Source organism: Gossypium hirsutum, chromosome A11, assembly GCF_007990345.1.
Source record: "Gossypium hirsutum isolate 1008001.06 chromosome A11, Gossypium_hirsutum_v2.1, whole genome shotgun sequence".
NCBI lineage: Eukaryota > Viridiplantae > Streptophyta > Magnoliopsida > Malvales > Malvaceae > Gossypium > Gossypium hirsutum.
The window spans coordinates 100,764,280-100,784,237 of NC_053434.1; the positions used below are offsets into that span (position 1 = coordinate 100,764,280).

Below are 19,958 nucleotides of genomic sequence, written 5' to 3' on the forward strand. Positions count from 1 at the left end.
AGGGAACACATCAGGAAATTCATTCACCACTGGCACTTGTTCGAGCTTTAAATCAGAACCCCGAGTATCAAGGATATAGGCCAAGAATGCTTCATTGCCTTTACGTAATAATCTCTGAGCAGAGAGAGCTGAAATAATTCTGACTGTATCGCCCATGTTTTCTGACCCAACTGAGATTACATCTCCTGTTTGACATTTCAAACTGATTTGCTTATCACGACAATTCACCACCGCATCATGTCTCATTAACCAGTCCATCCCCAGAATAATGTCAAATTCCCGAAAGGGTAACAACATCAAATCAGCGGGGAATTCATAGCCTTTCACTTTCAGTGGACAATTACGACATATCAAATTAACCATCATACTATGACCTAATGGATTTGTAACTTGTATATCAAATTCAGTGGACTCAACAAATAAATTCTTTTCAGATGCTAACATAGTGCAAATATATGAATGAGTAGATCCAGGGTCTATCAATGCATAAACAATAACATCATAAAGATAGAAAGTACCAGCAATTACATCAGGAGCCGTAGCTTCTTCCCTTGCTCGAATGGCGTAGGTACGTGCTGGTGCTCTATTCTCTGATCGACCAACTGATTCCCTCGTACCCGAACGGGTAGTCCCTGTAGCACTGCTCTGGCCGAACGTCTACTTCTTTGAGGAATGGTTCTCTGTATCTCTTTCTGTTCCACTTCATCTTTTTGCAGCCGGGGACAATCTCGAATAAGATGATCAGTAGCCCCACATTTATAACAAGCCCCCATCTTAGTCCTGCATTCTCCGAAATGATATCTTCCACAATATTGACACTTAGGTCGTGAAGCATTCTGAACACTGCTCACACTTGCTACAGGTCTATCGAATACCCTGAAATCAGATTGTCTTGGTCTATCTCTGCCCGATCTCCCCGACACTGATATAGTTCGATTAATTTCTTCTCTAGATTTCTTCACTGGAAAATCTGAAAATGACTTAGAAGCACCTCTTTTGAATGGCTCTTTACTTTTTCGATCCCGCTACATTTTTCTGTTGTATACTTCTTCAAGCTTTTGAGCACGGTCTGACAGAACAACGAACTCTCGTATTTCATTACCCCCAATCATCATTCTAATTTCATCATTTAACCCTTCTTCAAACCGGATACACATTTCTTCTTCAGTAGGTACAATGTCTCGGGCATATTTGCTGAGGTAGACAAATTCTCTTTCATATTCAACTACTGATTTATTTCCCTGTCGTAGGTCGAGGAATTCCCTTTTCTTTTTATCCAAATACCGTCTGCCCACATATTTCTTCTTAAATTCATTTTGGAAAAATTCCCAAGAAATTTTCTCTGCCGGAACCACAGTCTCGATCGTCTCCCACCAACTATAAGCTTCTTCTTTCAACAGAGACACAGCACATCTCAAATAGTCATTTGGTGAGCAAGCCATTTCTTTAAAAATTCTTATCAAACTCTGTAACCAATATTCAGCTTTGACGGGATCATCATCAGTCCTTCCCCGAAATTCTTCGGCTCCAAGTTTTCTAAGCCTTTCCAATGGAGAACGCTTACTAGATTCAGTCGTTGTAGGAGGTGGAGGAGCAACCGGGGGTACCATCGATGGAGCAGTAGGGGGAGGAGGTGGTTCAGCCTGATTTCTTTCTTGCCTCATTTCAGTATACCACTGATTCATAATCCCATAAATCATATTCTTTAATTCATGCTCTCGCATTTGGGAAATCGGAACATCACTGCTTGCTCTTTGTTCAGAATTCTGTGCTCTACTGTTAACTTCTTCTTGATCAGTACGTTCAGGTATATTTGACATCTTTATAATCGGAGAGTATCTATAAAAATAACAAAGATTAGATCGGATCATACACATCACACTATCACAGATTTATATGGCATGTATTTCTAAACACTTTACACTTCACACATATTCCGAGGACCGGCTAAACCAGGCTCTGATACCAATAAAATGTAACACCCCTTACCCAATACCGTTGCCGGAGTCGAGCATGAGGCGTTACTTGACTTAACTTAAAAGTTCGGGGCATAAAAATTTACTTTCAAATTTAATTTCATCATTCATAATAAAGCTGTCCACCTGTACAGCAGTCACTAAAATAATTATAATTCAAGCTACGAAACTCGAAATTTATATCCGTAAATTTTACCTGAAACTAGACTCATATATCTATTCACCATAAATTTTTCAGAATTTTTGCTTTATCCAATTAGTACAGTTTATTAGTTGAAGTCTCCCCTGTTTCACTAATCGACTATCCTGACCACTCATCACTAAAATTTAATTATCTCTTATTAAAGGCTTCATATGGTGATTAAACTTATTTCTACTGAAAATAGACTCATTAAGGAATCTATACATATAAATTATAACTCATAATTCCTTCTGTACAATTTTTAATGAATTTCTAAAGTCAGAACAGGGGACTTCAAAAACATTCTTGCCCTGTTTCACTAAAATTCAAATATCTAAAAGTATATAATTCTTTTGCTTACTCAACTTCTTTTATATGAAAGTAGACTCTTTCAGCTTTAATTTCATATCTCACTCAACTTCTAATTCTATTTCCACTATTTTTGGTGATTTTTAAAAGTTACATCAATGCTGCTGTCCAAGAACTGCTCCATTGCAATTTTTTTAAAAAAAATTCAATATAACCCCTTTATAATTGTCTAACCTTCCCTGCAAATTTCAAATCACAACCAATTCCAGTATTTCATCTACTTCATTTAAATACTAATTAAGTTCAACCAATCAACCATTTCAAACTAAAAACATGTATATATTTCGATATCTAACGCAACCATAACATTCAAATTTACTTTTACTTCAATTCCCTATACATGCCATATAAATCCAAAAAGTTGCTTAACATAAACTACCGGAGTATATCTGGATAGTGTGATTCTTGATGTAGATCCGATCCTCCGAATGTATAAATACGTTAATCTACAAAAACAATAAACACACACATGTAAGCTTATAGAAAAGCTTAGTAAGTTCATAGGCATAAAACATAAATCTTACCAAACACTTGTACACTTATACAATATACACCATTACTAAATTTACCTGTCAACCACAATCTTTGGTGAGTTCCTTGGTATAAACTCACTACTACTTATTCTTTTATCATAATTCCTTTGGGCCCATTTGTCACTTATCATCCTTGATCAAAATTAAGGAACGGTTACGGAAAATTGAGTACTTCACTTTCACTTTGACATATGACCTCTTATCACTTGTCCTTGATCAGATAAGTGTAGCTAGGCTACCACTTATCACTTTGCCACTTGATCAGATAAGTGTAGCTGAAGCTACCACTTATCACTTTATCACTTGATCAGATAAGTGTAGCCACTTATCACTTTGTCTCTTGATCAGATAAGTGTAACCACTTATCACTTTGTAACCACTTATCACTTTGTTTCTTGATCAGATAAGTGTAGCCACTTATCACTTTGTTTCTTGATCAGAAGTACTCAAATCCGGTGTTCCACTTAATTTGATCATTTATTCGATTTTCACATTTTTATTTTATTCTCATTTCAACAATAAATACATTTCATCATACATTGTATAATTCATGAAATTAACATTTAATCATTAAATTTCAGCCATATGAACTTACCTGGATCGATTTGCAGAATTTGTAAAAGTTCAAGGACTAATCGGCTACTTTTTCTTTTCCTCGACTTGTTTCGGGTTCTCGATCTAAAATGCAAATTTATTCATTCATCAGCATTTAATTCAATTCTAATTCATTTCACAATTTATGCCCTTTAATTTTCGAAATTACACTTTTACCCCAAACTTTACAATTTTTACAATTTGATCCCTACTCAATTAACCCCTCAATTGATCTAATTTTTCTCAATTAACACCTTTCCAACTATTTTAGACTACTACATAGCCTTTCATACTCAAAACCGCAACACCAAACCTTAATTCCCAACTTTTTTACAATTAGGTCCCTAAAATCAATTTCTATCAAAATTACTTAATAAAATCATCATATAACAAAATTAAAGCTTCAATTCCATGTTTATTCATCATAAAAACCCAACACTCATCAATGGTAACTTTCAAAATCAGCCATGGAATCAAAAACTAATGAAATAATTAGTTGGACCTAATTGTAAAAGTATCAAAATCACAAAAATTAGAAGAAATAATCAAGAATTAAACTTACGTGATTCAAAAATATGAAAAACCAGCTTATTCCAGACCTCCTATGGCGTTTTTGCTGATAAATTGTGAAGAGATCTCTAGATTTTTCACTTTTGTCTTTGTTTTAAATGTTTAATTTGTTAAGTTTCCAATTTTGTCCCTGTTTCTCCTTACATTCTACTGATTTTTTTTTTACCCAACCGTCCAGCCCATATAATTTGGGCCTAATTGCCTTTTAAATCCCTCCACTTTAGTCACTTAAGCTATTTAATCACAATTTAACAAATTTTACACTATTCACAATTTAGTCCTTTTAGTTAATTAACTATCCAAACGTTAAAATTTTCTAACGAAACTTTAATACCAACTCAATGACACTCTATAAATATTTATAAAAATATTTATGGCTCGGTTGAAAATCTTCGAGGTCTCGATACCTCATTTTTTTATTTTAATTATTTTAATATTTATTCCTAGTACACTATTCACTATTTCAAAAATTTTCCTAACTTCACATTTAACTTATACTTACTAAATTTATAATATTTTCTACTCGTTTGTCAGATTTAGTGATCTCGAATCACCATTCTGACACCACTAAAAATTCAGGCTATTACAGGATTATTGATAGTAGGGTGATAGCATATGGTTATTAGCCGAATAGGTCAAAAACATATGGTAGGAAGATAAGAATTAGTCATGTATCTCCTATGATATGAAATCATTAATATTTTGATATAAATATTTAGCAAGATGGTTAAACTAGTTAATTTATTGATTAAGCTCAAGAAGTTAAAGGAGGAGAATCAAGCAAAGGCAAAGGAAAGAACATCGAGTAGCCGAGTAGGAACCGTTTTACCCAACACAAGGTAAGTTATTAAGCATATATTTTGTATTGATTTAAATAATCATAATACCTATGTACTTATGCCGAATGGAATGATATATAAATGCATGTAGTGACAAAATTATCGAGTGTAAAAAGAAGTGAGATGTATTGAGTTGTTGATTTCGGCACTAAGTGTGCGGGTATAAACATTTACGATAATGAGATTGACACTAAGTGTGCGAGTTTAATTGTATAGCACTAAGTGTGCGAGTTTGATTATTAAGCACTAAGTGTTCGGACTTACTATATATTTTCGAATAATTATTAACGTTAAGTGTGAGACTTTATTGAGTAGATCATGGACAGCGGAATGAGTAGATACTTTGAGTTCATGAGGAATAGACGTTATGTTTATATTTGGAACTGAGCTTGGTAAGTCTTGAACCTATGTGGTGATTATATTTGAAGTTAGGAACATAAGATTATTGTGGAATAGATGAAATGCTATTATTAGTATAATCTAAACGAAAATAAAATGATGTGTGGAAATGCATCAAATATCATACGAGATGTCAATGGAGGCTTGGCTAGTTGAGAGCATGTAATGATAAATGTGCGTGAAATTATAGCATAGTCGGTATGGATGGAGTACCTAATCTTGCATTATTTGTTTTCTTTTATGATACTTTATAAATGGACGGCAGTGTAATGCTTATGAATTACTGAGTTATATACTCATTTGGTGTGTTTATTTGTCACTTATTTAGGTTCCTTTGATCCATTTTTGTGTGCTCGGGACCATTGTCGAAATCATCACACCAGCTTGCAACTTTTTGGTATCTTCTTCTTAGTTGGTCTAAGAGAACATTTTGGCATGTATAGGCTATTATGTTTTGTTTGAACTTTGGTATGTATACTTTTAGCCATGCGAAAATGGCATAAATGTTAAGTTGGATTTGGTCTTATGATATTTAGTTATAAGTAATAGTTAAAGTCTATTTGATTATTATGCCGTTTGTCATGGCTAATCATTTCCAGTGTTGCACTCATGATATGGTTATTGAGTAGTAAGGAAATGCTTGGTAATGATTAGCCTTTGGTATGGCTAGTCATGATCATACTTGGTGATATGTATGTTAAATTACTCAAATAGGTAAAATTTACTCTAATGATAGATGCAGACAGCAATAGTGATGTAAAATTGAAAAATCACTAAAAATAGTATCAATGGAATTAAATAATGAATAAATTATTTAATCGAAGCTGGATGAGCCTATTTTCATATGGAAGAAACGAAACAACCATATGAGCTATATTTTATGAGATGTTTAAATATTTGTGAAACAGGGCAGAGCGATTTCTAGATCCCCTGTTCTGACTTTGGAAATTCACCATAAATTTTGTAGAGATAATTACAAGTCATCCTTTATATGTGCAGATTCATTATTGAGTCTAGCTTCATTAGAGACAAGCGGAATAGGAATTGAAGCCCTGTGTAGGGAGATATCTAAGTCGTAATGCTCAGAGGTCAGAGTAGTCAAATCCTGAAACAGGGGAGACTTTAACAAATAAACTGTACTAATTGGCCCAACCAAAAATTCTAAAAAAATTTTATTAGATATATATATGAGTCTAGTTTCAGGAAAAAATTACGAAATTTGATTTCGAGTTTCGGAACTCAAAATATGAATTTTTAAGTGACTATAACGCAGATTGATAGCTTGTCTGGGAGTTTTAAAATAAATTGTTTGAGCTGTATAAATGATGAATTAAGCCCGATAACACCTCGTATTCGACCCCGGTGACGGCCACGGTTTTGGGGTGTTACAAATATCAAGTGAGTGGCATGTATAGGAAGTTGGCTTGTGATATGTATTTTTATTATGATTTTGACCATACGTATCAGTCTGCATTGAGTTATCGTATATGATCATGAGATGTAGTCCTTATCCATTACAGCTTATAAGTTTAATTAATCATGCCATGTCCTATGTTTTGATGTGATGATATAGTTAGCTTTGTTTGTTATGTATGTGTTCGAAAAGTTTTGAATTAAATGAAATTTTATGGCCCCGTTTTCGTCTATGTGTATTGTTAAGTCTGGTAATGCCTCGTACTCTGTTCCGGCCTTGGATACGGGTAAGGGGTGTTACATAATCTCTGATGGAGTGATCACTATTTTTAGAGATGTAGTCAACAAGATCTAAAAAGGAGGGGTGAGCAAAATTCGATTCGATTCGAAAAACTCGATAAAAAATTCAAATTTTGAATTAAATAGTTTGAGTTCTTTGAGTTAATCAAGTTATTCGGATCAACTCGAATAAAAAATTAAGTTTTTCAGTTTAACTCGAATATGAATTACACAATTCGAGTTACCAAAAATACAAATAAGAAAAGACAAAACTACGTCGTTTTGATAAATGTTTACTTTTTTGAAAGTTAAAATTTATATTATTCATGTAGTTAAATAATCTTGTATTTCGTCTACTAGTTATATAATCAGTCCATCTAAACGCAATATTAAGTATAAAAATAGGATTCGTTAACTCGACTCGATTTGACTCGAAATTTTTTGACTCGATTTAACTCGGCTCGATCGAATACTCACCCCTACTCAAAAGGGATGGGACTCGAGCCCATTACTTAGAGTCACCCATGACGGAAACTCGACTCAACGCTTGGTATAACGTCAAGTATTGAGTTCAATGAGACAAAATACATCATTAGTATGTGACTGTTAGCACTATAAATAAATCCATCCTAAAATTGAAGTGCTATGTACCAGTAACGATAAGGGAAGGATAAGTAATGCACTCTTAATGGGCCCATAACATAAATATGTTAGAGTGTTATAATTATGAGAACACTCTTGATGGGTTCCATTTATATGAGTGGAAGTGTGGCTGCCTCTAAGAGCTCAAGGGCTTGGCTCTGACAGAACTTATGAAAAAAGGACACAGACACATGGTCATAATAATGTCCCTGTATATTATGCATTGAACGATGTTAAAATCGTTGTGTGAGATGTGTTCGGTTAATCCAATGAAATAGTTTGTTCAAAGCTTAGTCTACCATGCAATTTCGATTAACTTTAACATGTTTTCACTAAGTGAAGGTCCAATCGTAAGACACTTTCATTTATGCAAATTGATTTCCAAGAATATCAAAATCTAAAATATTTTAAAAATGGGGGGAGATTGTTGGAACATTTTTAAATATTTATAATGTTCCAATAACTATAAATGAAATGGTGTAATTAATCAAAAGTTAAATGTTTTGATTATTGGTCAAGAGTCATATTACTTGATTTTTTACAAAATTATAACTATTCAAATAATATTATTTGAATAGTTATAATATTAAATGAATAATTATGTGTATTTTTAAAAACATTATTATTCAGAAAAGACACCTCTTGAAAGACGTCTCTATGAAAAGACATGAGAATTCCTATAAATAGGAATGAGATTTCATTTGCAAATCACACCAACAAATTCTAAAATTCTATCCTTCCTCCATTCTTTTAATATTATTAGATAATTCTATAAAGTATTTCTGCAAAAGTCCTTTGCAAAAGTTGAGCTTCTTGTTATACATTGCTCAATGCTTAGTGGACTATTTTCGTCAGTGCAAAACGCAAATAGTCATCGCCTTCATTGTATTCTCAATGTTAATTCGCTTGAAACTCTTTTGCACACCGAAGATAGTTAGAGGCGAATATAACCTTAAAAATAGTGGCTTGATGCACGCCTTAGAGCCTTGTCCTGTTTCTTCATTTTCTATTCGAGTTTTGTTCGTGTATTCGAGATTTTCCTCACTAGAGATTTGTACTAACAATTATTTGAATAGTTATAAATTTGTCAAAAATCAAGTGATATGACTCTTGACCAATAATCAAAAGATTTGACTTTTGATTAATTACACCATTTTATTTATAGTTATTGGAATACTATAAATATTTGAAAATGTTCCAACATATAATCTAGTAGTAACTATGTCGTATATAATATAACTTTTAAAAAGGTAATAGTCGAATTACGTTTTACTTTCTTTATTTATAAAATAAATAAATTAGTCTCTATGTATTAAATTAAAGAGTAAACTGGTAAATAGATATAAACTCTGCTAAAGGGACTCTTGTATTAGGCTATTGATAGACTTCCTCATTGAGCAATTTAGGGGTGTATTCAGATACTCATTGTTTAAGAATTTTTATGGAGAGATATTATATGAAATGTGAGGTATTTGGAGAGAGTGATTTGTAATAATTTAAATTCAACTTTGGGGTTGCAACTATTCATTGGAGGATGGAAGATTGGGCTTTAGCCAATAGTTGTACTAAATGAATTATTGAATAAAATCATTTTCTAAATAAGGTTACATATAGTAGGATTAATGAATTCGAATTGTGTTAACAAATAAGGTATGTTTATTCTATTTTTACTTATCTCCTTTACTCACATTTTTTAATGTGTTTATTTCTCTCTTCTTATTTGTTTAATTGTGTTTTGTCCACAACTCTATTGAAACATATCTGGACATCGAATTGAAGGTCAAATCAAACATGAAGGTCAACTCGAAACCCTTGATTACATAGCCTTCTTCGAAGATACTTCGCGGAAATAGGTATTTGTCCCAACTTTTTATTTTATTTTATTTCTAAATCTTTGAAATTGAATTTGTCTAAGTATTTGAATGGTCATTGAGATTTAGTGGCGATTTAGATTTCTCCTTGGCACAAAATACCATTGCACTTGGGAGATGATGTTTTAACTTTATTGTGGAGATACCCAAAGAGTCATGCAAAAAATGGAGGTTGCTACTAACGAGCCATACACTCCCACTAAATAGGATACTATGAAGTGCAAGCTTCGGTATTACCCGTAAGCGTCTTTGATTTTAAGTGTGTTTATTTTTTTTACTCATTTCAATGCTTTTGGAGCTATTTTCAGCACTTTGTTTTGGCTTCTTGCTATAATCCCATTAATTGCCCCTCAGTTATAATATAAACTGGAATTGCGGTTTTGCTTCCACAAACATGGGAAGACCCTTCTTTATCAAACTCTGAAGTTGAAGGAGCATGAGGTGATAATGACCCTGGTAATTCCACTACTTGGTTTCAGTATTTGATTGACTGGCATTTATTACTAATAAGATAGTTGTGAAAATGTAACTTTGCAAGTCTTGATGTTTTTTCTTTCAATTCTTAGTTGATGTTGCTGAGATTGGTGATACTCGGAGAAAGATAGGTGATGTTCTTAAGGTCGAGCCTTTGGCTGTATTAGAGCCATGATTCAAAGTTCAAAAATATTTTAAAAAAAACCTTTTTTATCCAAAAATGAATTTTTAAAGGTTTTTTTTAACTTTTAAAATTAGAATTAAATTGATAAATTTTTTAAATGTTGAGAGCTAAATTTATTGAATTTTTAGAATTAGAACTAAATGACAAATTTTTTAAACATTGAGAGCTAAAATTATTAAATTTTTAGATTTAGGATCAAATTGATAAATTGTGTAAACATTGAAGGGCTAAATTTGTTATTAGGTCAATAAAAAATGTTTACGTCAGCTTTCCATTAAATATTTAACTGTTGGCGACTAAAATTTCAACTAAAATTTTAAAATTTGAAAACATTGATAATGAAATTGAAAGTTTTTTAAGTCGAGTGATCAAAATAGAACCTATCTAAAACTTGGATGATTACCCAAGTAATTTACTCTAATTTATTCAATATATTTTATTAAATAAGAATTTAAATTTAATTTAATAAATTAATATATAATTATGATAAATCAATGTATAATTACACTTTGAATGAATAATTAAAAAAAAAATTAGAGCATATATGTCGTTGACTATTTACAATTTTCGAAAAGGCATCAATGAAATGGTTTTCCTTTGTTTTGCTTGATTGGTGCTTCTATTTATTTAGTATTTTTGGATTAACTATTAGTATCACTAGCAAAAGAGATAATGTTTTATATTACTAAAGGATATTAATTTGTTGGTTTTTGACACACTTTATCCGGATGAAATATGAACTTCAATCTGGTTATTAAACAACAGCGTAATATATTCAGATGAAAAATAAAGAAGAAATACTTGAAATTCAAGTTTTGAGCTTTAAGCAGGAATAGAAACAAAATTTAGAAAGCAAAAAAAAATGGAGCATATGGAAGGAAAATCTAATGATTTTATACAAAAAGAAACTTTGGCATAAAGCCATTATATATACCAGACATTGGGCTGGTCAAAATCAAAAAATTCATCACCTAAACACTACCTAACTCCACTTAATACATTGGAACTAGGAGATGTTAACTTGTAGACTTGAACAAAGCTGGCAGCTAGCTCTATTGCCATCAAGTTACATCAATTGTCATCCAAAACATAATTCAAAAAGAACTAAATTACAGGACATTGTTAAAAAATAAATAAATGAAACTAAGATGAAACAGTAGCATTAACATCTTCAGTTGCACGTATTTCATCTGGAAAACTTATGTGCATGAATTTGCATGAGCTACATGGAGGCCAACTTCAACACTCCTTATTGGTTTCCATGCTGCAAACTCCCATTAACTCTCTTAGTTTAATGAATCTTGATGTACTAAGAGGTTTTGTTAAAATGTCAGCAACTTGATCCTCAGAATTGCAATGAATCAGCTCAACTTCTCGAGCTTGTTCCATCTCCCTAACAAAATGAAACTTTATGTTGAAGTGTTTTGTTCTTCCATGGAAGACAGGATTCTTTGCAATTGTAATAGCGGATTGATTGTCACACATAATCGTTGTTGCTTCCTCTTGATGCAAGTTGAGATCATCTAAGATCTTCCTTAGCCATATGGCTTGATTCACAGCCCCAGTAGCTGCTACATATTCAGCTTCAGCAGTGGACAAAGCAACCACACTTTGTTTCTTTGAACTCCAGCAAAAGATAGCTGAGCCAAGGGTGAAGACATACCCTGATATGCTCTTCATGTCATCTATTGAACCTCCCCTGTCACTATCTGTGTATCCAACAAGTTTCAGACTTTCAGCCTTTTTAAATAGCATTCCATGGCTTAAAGTACCCTTAATGTATCTAAGCACTCGTTTGGCAGCTTGAAAGTGCTTCTCATTGTAACAATGCATGAATCTTGAGAGCAAACTGACAACAAACATAATGTCTGGCCTAGTGGTAGTTAAATATAACAAACAACCAACCAAGCTTCTATAAGCAGATTCACTTACTTGTTCAGAACTGCCTTGGCTCGATAGTTTCTCTCCTATTGCAACTGGAGTACTTGTAGCCTTGCAATTTTGCATTAAGAACTTGTTCAGTATCTTCATGGCAAACGTTCTCTGACATAGAAAGATTCCTCCTTGAGTTTGAGTCACTTCCATGCTAAGGAAATAAGTCATCCTTCCTAAATCAGACATTTCAAACTCCTGCTCCATCTTGGCTTTGAAGTCAGCCAACATTGCTTGGTCTCCTCCTATGACCAAAAGATCATCAACATACAGAGACACAATGGGCTGTGTTTTAGCTCCTTTCTTTTTGACATACAATGTTGGCTCACTAAGGCTTCTTTGAAATCCCAAACTGAGCAGGTAGTTGTCAATTCTGCTATACCAGGCCCTTGGTGCCTATTTTAAGCCATACAAGGCTTTCTTGAGCCTATAGACCATGTCTTCCTTGTCTGTCACTTTGAAGCCTTGAGGTTGCTCTACATAGATTTCTTCTTCAAGTAAACTATTGAGGAATGCTAACTTTACATCAAGTTGGTGGATTTTTTACTCCATCTGAGCTGCCAAGGCAATCAGCAGCCTGATAGTGTCTAGCCTGGCCACTGGTGCAAAGGTTTCCAGATAGTCCAGGCCACACTTCTGGCTAAACCCCTTTACAACCAACCTTGCTTTGAGTTTGTTTAGGCTTCCATCAGCATTATGCTTGGCTCTATAGACCCATTTTACCCTAATGACTTTCCTGTTGGCTGGTCTTGCAACTAACTCCCAAGTCTGGTTCTTCTCAATCATAGCAACTTCATCAGCCATAGCCTGTTTCCAGCCTTGGTTTCCCTCAACCTCTTCAAAACTACTTGGTTCAACTGTAGCCACAAGTGCTCTTTCATAAATTTCAGCCAAAGGTCTAGTGCCCCTGACTAGTTCATCATCAATGTCCATTCCTGGACTATTTTGATCAAATTTAGTCTGATCAGCCACAAATTCTTCATAAACAGCTTCTGGCTCATTTTTGTCCTAATTCTAGCATGCTTTCTCATTGAACACAACATCTCTGCTCACTATTACTTTGTTTGTTGAAGGATCAAGGATCCTGTAGCCCTTTTTGACTGAGCTATAGCCAACCAGAATGCCTGCTTGAGTTTTCTTATCCAGCTTGCTTCTTTTAACAGCTGGCACTTGAGCATAACACAAACAACCAAATACTCTCAGGTGAGCTAGTGAAGGCTTGAACCAAAACCAGGCCTCAAATGGAGTCTTGTGCTCCACTGTTTTGGTTGGTAGCCTATTCTAAATATAGACAGCAGTATTGACTGCTTCAGCCCACATGGTCTTGAGCAAATTCTTCTCAAACAGTAAGCATCTGGCCATATACATCAAGCTCCTATTCTTCCTTTCACTTACACCATTTTGTTGAGGTGTATAAGTGTTGGTGAGCTGGTGTTTAATGCCTGCTTCAGCACAAAAGGTATTAAACCTAGATGAAGTATATTCAGTCCCATTGTCTGACCTCAAGGTCTTCAGCTTACAGCCTGTTTCAGTCTCTACAGCAGCTTTAAACTTCAAAAATACAGAAGCTACCTCTGACTTGTTCTTCAAGAAGTAAATCCAACAGTATCTTGAAAAATCATCAATGAAAAGAATGAAATACCTGCTGCCATTTAATGACAGATTCTTCATGGGGCCACACACATCAGTGTGTACTAGCTGCAGCTTATCTGAAGCTCTCCAGCTTGATTTTGCAGGAAATGGCTGTCTGGCTTGTTTTCCAAGTTGACACACTTCACACACATCATCATTTTCCACTGAACCAGTGAAATTTTCAGCCAAACCTTCTTTGATCATTTGAGCCATGGACTTAAAATTGGCATGACCAAGTCTTTGATGCCAAAGCTTGGATTCTTCTGAAAAAACAGCATAGGCACTATCAAGGCCTTTATTCCAGTCCACAACAAAACTCTTGTTTGTCAAGCTACTAACATGAGCATAGATCCAGTTGGATCACTGATCTGACATTCATTTTCTTTGAACACCACAGTATAGCCTTTTTCAACTAACTGAGCTATACTTAACAGGTTTATGTCAATTTCAGGAACTAACAAAACATTTGTAATGGTCTTGTTACTTGTTGGAGTGCAAATAACCACATCTCCCTTTCCTTATGCTTTAATAAAGTGGCCATTGCCAACTTTAACTTTTGTTTTATAGCTTCTGTCTAAGGACTTGAAAATAGCTGCATCTGGTGACATATGGTTGGTGCAGCCACTGTCTAGGAGCCAACCATTTGAGACTTTCTTCTGAGTAGTTGAGTAGGAGACTGCAAAGACCTACTCCTCATTGTCACTGCCTTCTTCAACTACCTGAGCTTCAGCCCTTGGCTGCTGTTGATTATGCTTTGGTTTTCCTTTCTCTTTGCAAACTTTTTCAACATGGCCAATCTTTTTGCAGTGTTGGCACTGCACATCTGGCCTAAACCAGCATTTGGCTTCTGGATGACCAGGCCTCTTGCAATGCCTGCAAGGTCTTTCCCATTTTCTTGGAGCATCTGACTTAAGTTTATCCTTCCAAGTCTTCTTTCCTTTATAGGTAGTGGTGCTTGAGCCAGTATTTGTTTTAGCTTGGAGGCACCCTCCTAGTGCTCCTCCTGTCTACTGGCCCTTCTTTGTTCTTGTGCATAGGGAGCATTGATCAGCTCAGTTAGAGTGATGCTGGTCAAGTCTCTTGAGTCTCTAAAGAGGATACTTTGCCTCATACCTTTCAGGTAAGGTAGAGAACACCTTCTCCACTATTCTTGCTTCATTAAATTGCTCTCCGAGGAGCTTTATGCTGTTAACCACAGCCATTATTCTGTCTGAATATTGCTTGATAGTTTTTTCTTCCTTCATCTTCAAGTTCTCAAAGTCCTTTCTCAAGTTGAGCAGCTGTTGTTGCCTTGTTCTTTCAGTACCTTGGAACTCCTCCTTCAGTCTGTCCCAGGCTTGCTTTGGTGTCTCACAGGCCATGATCCTTGTGAAGATCACAACTGAGACACAGTTCTGAATACAGGACATAGCTTTGTGCCTCTTAGTCCTTTCATCAACATGTTGCCTGATCTGTGCAACTGTTGGATTTGCTCTCAATGGTGCTGGTTCAATAACTGAGTTGACCACCTTCCATAGATTAAATGCTTGGAGATAGGTCCTCATCTTAACCACCCAAATGTGGTATCCTTCTCCACTGAAGATAGGAGGTGCAGCTGGTGAGAAGCCTGATAAAGCCATTGTTTTGAAAGTATGCAAGGACAGGTCCACTAAGAAATGAGCTCTTGATACCAATTATTGGTGTTTAACACACTTTATACGGATGAAATATGAACTTCAATCTTGATATTAAACAACAGCGTAATATATCCAAATGAAGAATGAAGAAGAAATGTTTGAAATTCAAGTTTTGAGCTTTAAGCAGGAATAGAAATAGAATTTAGAAAGCAAAAAAAAAAATAGAGCATATGGAAGGAAAATCTGATGATTTCATTCAAAAAGAAACTTTGGCATAAAGCCATTATATATACCAGACATTGGCTGGTCAAAATAAAAAAAATTCATCACCTAAACACTACCTAACTCCACTTAATACATTGGAACTAGGTGATGTTAACTTGTAGACTTGAACAAAGCTGGTAACCAGCTCTATTACCATCAAGTTACATCAATTGTCATCCAAAACATAATTCAAAAAGAACTAAATTACAAGACATTGTTAAAAAATAACTAAATGAAACTAAGATGAAACAGTAGCATTAACATCTTCAGTTGCACGTATTTCATCCGGAAAACTTATGTGCATGAATTTGCATGAGCTGCATGGAGGCCAACTTCAACATAATTGAACATAAATATAAAGATCTTCTAACTGATTAAATAAACATTTCTCAAGCACATCAAACTAGCTAGTTAATCTCTTTTATGAAGATCAAATTCCTCTAGAAATTTGATAAAAAGGGGGAAAAACAGAGGAAGCTGGTCTTTGCTCCAGAATCTTGTTATTGCGCTAGGGAATAAGGAAGTTTCGGCAATTTTTTGCATTTGTGATATTTGCATTGTTTTGCAAATTTCATGTTACGAGTTTGAGTATTTAAAAGAAGTGTTACTCCACAAGAAAAGTAACAAGATTGTTATCTAGGAGGTGGAAAGTCTTGGCAACAACATTAAGCTTAATGTGTGATTTTAGTCTAAACGTTGTACTTGTAATGGTAAGCAGTAAAGGCAGCTGCAATAGTTTTCTTTATGTTGAACCGAGAAAAACAAAAACATCCCTAAACTATAGCATTTTAGGGATGAGATAATCATGTAGGGCATAGAGTGAGGAGTTTTAGTATTTGTGTGACTCGAGGGTAAGGGTGAGGAGGATTTTAGGTAATGAGGTGCATTGTCAATTCCAACCAAGCCTAACAGTATTAAAGTCACTTTATATCTTATTATAATCAATAGCGGATTCTGACATTAAGTTTTGAGGGACTTAACTAATTTTTAAAAAAACAAATAGAGGGTATTGTGAGAAATTTTAAAAATTTTAGAGTAATTAAATTTTTAAAAAAATTTCAAAGATTTAATAATATTTTTCAAAAATTTTGGGGGCAAGACCCCTGGTACCTAATGAGGATTCACCTCTTATGTTGAATATCAACAAGCATTGCATGAATGATTGAAATACACGGATACACCATGCATTGCAAAACGATTGAAATAGTTGTGCCAAAGAAAACCACAACATTGGTAATTGGATCTGAACACTTCCCATTGCAACAAGGCCGACTTTTGTGGTGGGAATTGTTTCACTAGTTGTTCTAGATGACACATATACACAAAAGAATTTAACATTAACTTCAACCAAATCCTGGCAGAGAAAATAACGGTTCTAAACTTGTAGTGCTTGGGGTGCGCCAGCCCAAAGCTACAGTGCAACACTTGGGTAACGCGTGAAAGCCCCAGTAGCAAGCTACCGTGGTGAGCTTTACCCCTCGAAAGATAAATTAATATTATGTAGACCAATGGCCCACGTATCAGATATTAAACTGATAAGAACAGATACTACACTTGATCTTAGCCAAAAGGCCGAGAAAGGTATGAGTTCTCGAAGATAAGCTTGCTCCTTTTATAATAAGTCTCCCGCTTCCTACTGTCATCCGAGCCTGATGTGGGAGGAAATTAAAAGGTTTTGGAGTTCTGAAGGGACTGGATTCTGCATGAAAGAATGGCGATCGTAGGTTTGTGAAATAAGCTTGGCTTAGCTGTGATGATTGCATCAAGGGTTTGTCGTCAAATCTTCCTTTCAAGGCAATGCTATTCAACAAATAATGAGAATGTAGGGAAAATAAAAAACTATTCAAGAAGCATATTCATATGCGGTTAAAATTTTGTCTACTATTTTCGAATGAGAATGGAACATGTTAAACCATCACAACGTATATACACATGTTAGTGTCACATGATGAAATGTTAGAAATCAGCTTCTCTCCCTTTATTTTCCAATCATATAATTAACCATGCAAGATTTGTCTATACAATATGTCAAAAATTAATATAAGCAAGTTAGAGAGGAAACAACAAAGGGAGCAATTCTTCATCCTAGGAGACAAACAATGAAACAAGCTTTGGCTTTTTGTAAATCTTTGCCCCCTGTATATGTTGCTGCTTTCTTGATAGCTTTTTTAAATTATTCACTTAAAAAAATTCTTAAAAGCCATTTTCTGGAATTTGTTTACGTTTCATGTGAATTTGGGCAGTAGTTTTACGATTATTCATCCAAATATTCACATATTTAGTGCCGCAGGAAAATATTCTCAAGCTTAAGACTCTCTCTCTCTGCATATATGTTTATACATATATTGCATAGCCCCCTGTTCATGGAAATAGATTTACACCTTGACATGGGTCCAAGTTTGTAAATGACCTGCAATCTTGTTAACAAACTCAAAACAACACAATGAGAACATTATAAAAGAAACCTCACATAAAAAACCTCAGCATCACACCTCAATAGGAACCTTAATTTTCTATAATGAGAAAAAATATCATCAGCAATAGGTACTACTTCAAGACTGCAAGTCTGTTGAAAACAATGTTCAAGTTGTTTTTCCACCAGAACCGTGACTGAAGATAAGTAACAACATCGTTATCCAGCTGGAAAGCCTTGGCAAAAGCATCAGGATTAATAGGAGCTTTTTATCTGAACACTACATTTGCAATGGTAATCATACTTGGATTCTGGGTGCTAAGACCAGCAAAGGCAACTGTATTAGTTTTCCCTATGTTGAACTGGAATTGAATAGATCAATAGGGACTAAGAAAGCATCTCCATGGTATAGCACATTAGCGATGAAACGGTTTTTTAGGTTGGATGTGACAAAGGCCACATAGAGTGCGACTCTAGAACTACTAAGATCTCATTGGCCCGAGGGCGAGTGTGAGGAGGGTTTAGGTCATAAGGTGCGTAATAAATTCGAGCCAAAGACATGCCAAGAGCATTAAGTCCTGGCATTTGTTATTGACAGGAGTGACTTTTTAATCCTAGTTGATTTGATATGTTTCCAAGCATGTTGAGTCCTGAAAAGGACATGCTTTGGGTCCTTGCAGAACTAGCAATTAACAGATGTAGCGTGAATGATGGAAGTGTGACTTGACACTTGACATACACTATGCATTTCAAAACATAGAGATTGTAAACACTACAGATAAAAACTAAGAGGGCGAACATAGGACCATTTTTGGCATCCTTGGGTGCTACACACAAGTCCTGACGAAAGCGAGGATAGAATGCAGCACAAAAGAGTCCTGAAGATAACAAGGATCAGAAGCTGTGGCAAAAGAGAAAATCAGAGTTAAGGAGAACTTGAACAAATACCTTGTGATAAGCAATTACATAATGTCCATGAACTTTAACGCATTAGACTCAAACTTTAAACTGGTATTGGGTGGGGTGCGCCAGGCCTGAGCAATAGTGCAACGCTTGGGCGACGCGCGAAAGCCCCAGTAGCAAGCTACCGTGGTGGGCATTCCCCCTCAAAAAATAAATTTAATATCATGTGGACCAATGGCCCACGTATCAGATATTAAACTGATAAGAACAGATACTACACTTGATCTTAGCCAAAAGGCCGAGAAAGGTATGCCTTCTATTGTCCAAGTCGGCTTCCTTTAAAAGCTGCTTCCTGCTTTCTCTCACGCTGACTTACTGATGTGGGATTTTAACAGAAAGACTTTAAGATACTGAATGTTGTGCTCCTATTCAGGAGAGACAGGTCGCTTTACCTGGGCCACTTAGGACTTGTTAACAGTCAAACCATAAACAAAACAAATTTAGGATTCGGTAGATTAGGTGCCATCTATGCTCCATTATGAAGTTTGATCTCCTTTGGTAAGGAAAACTCCATTCTGAAGCTACTTGGACTGATAAAAGGACTTGGAGAAACAAACAGGTAACCTAGCTAAATTTCAGGTTTAAGGAGAAGTTTAGTGTTTGCATGGAACAAGGTTTGTTGGCAGAAATCAGCAGCTAAACATCTCTCAATTCATGCAATGGAATTTGGAAAGAAGGCCAGTCATGGTAGAACTGTGGCACCAAAGAAATCTGACCGAGTTCAGGAAACATATATCATGATTAAACACAAATTCAACTAATTATGAAACTTACATAATAAAATTTTTGTAGCTAGAATTAAATGAAAACCATC

General features: G+C 34.9%; 2 non-coding genes across 2 annotated transcripts; both read right to left on the reverse strand.

Moving 5' to 3' along the window:
* Positions 1 to 17,158: 17,158 nt before the first annotated feature.
* LOC121210451 (U2 spliceosomal RNA) lies at positions 17,159 to 17,353 on the reverse strand. Its single transcript, XR_005905568.1, has one exon. It is a non-coding gene; the product is annotated as a U2 spliceosomal RNA (small nuclear RNA).
* A 1,846-nt stretch (positions 17,354 to 19,199) lies between these two features.
* On the reverse strand, positions 19,200 to 19,395 carry LOC107905114 (U2 spliceosomal RNA). Its single transcript, XR_001686452.2, has one exon. It is a non-coding gene; the product is annotated as a U2 spliceosomal RNA (small nuclear RNA).
* Between the last annotated feature and the right edge of the window lie 563 nt (positions 19,396 to 19,958).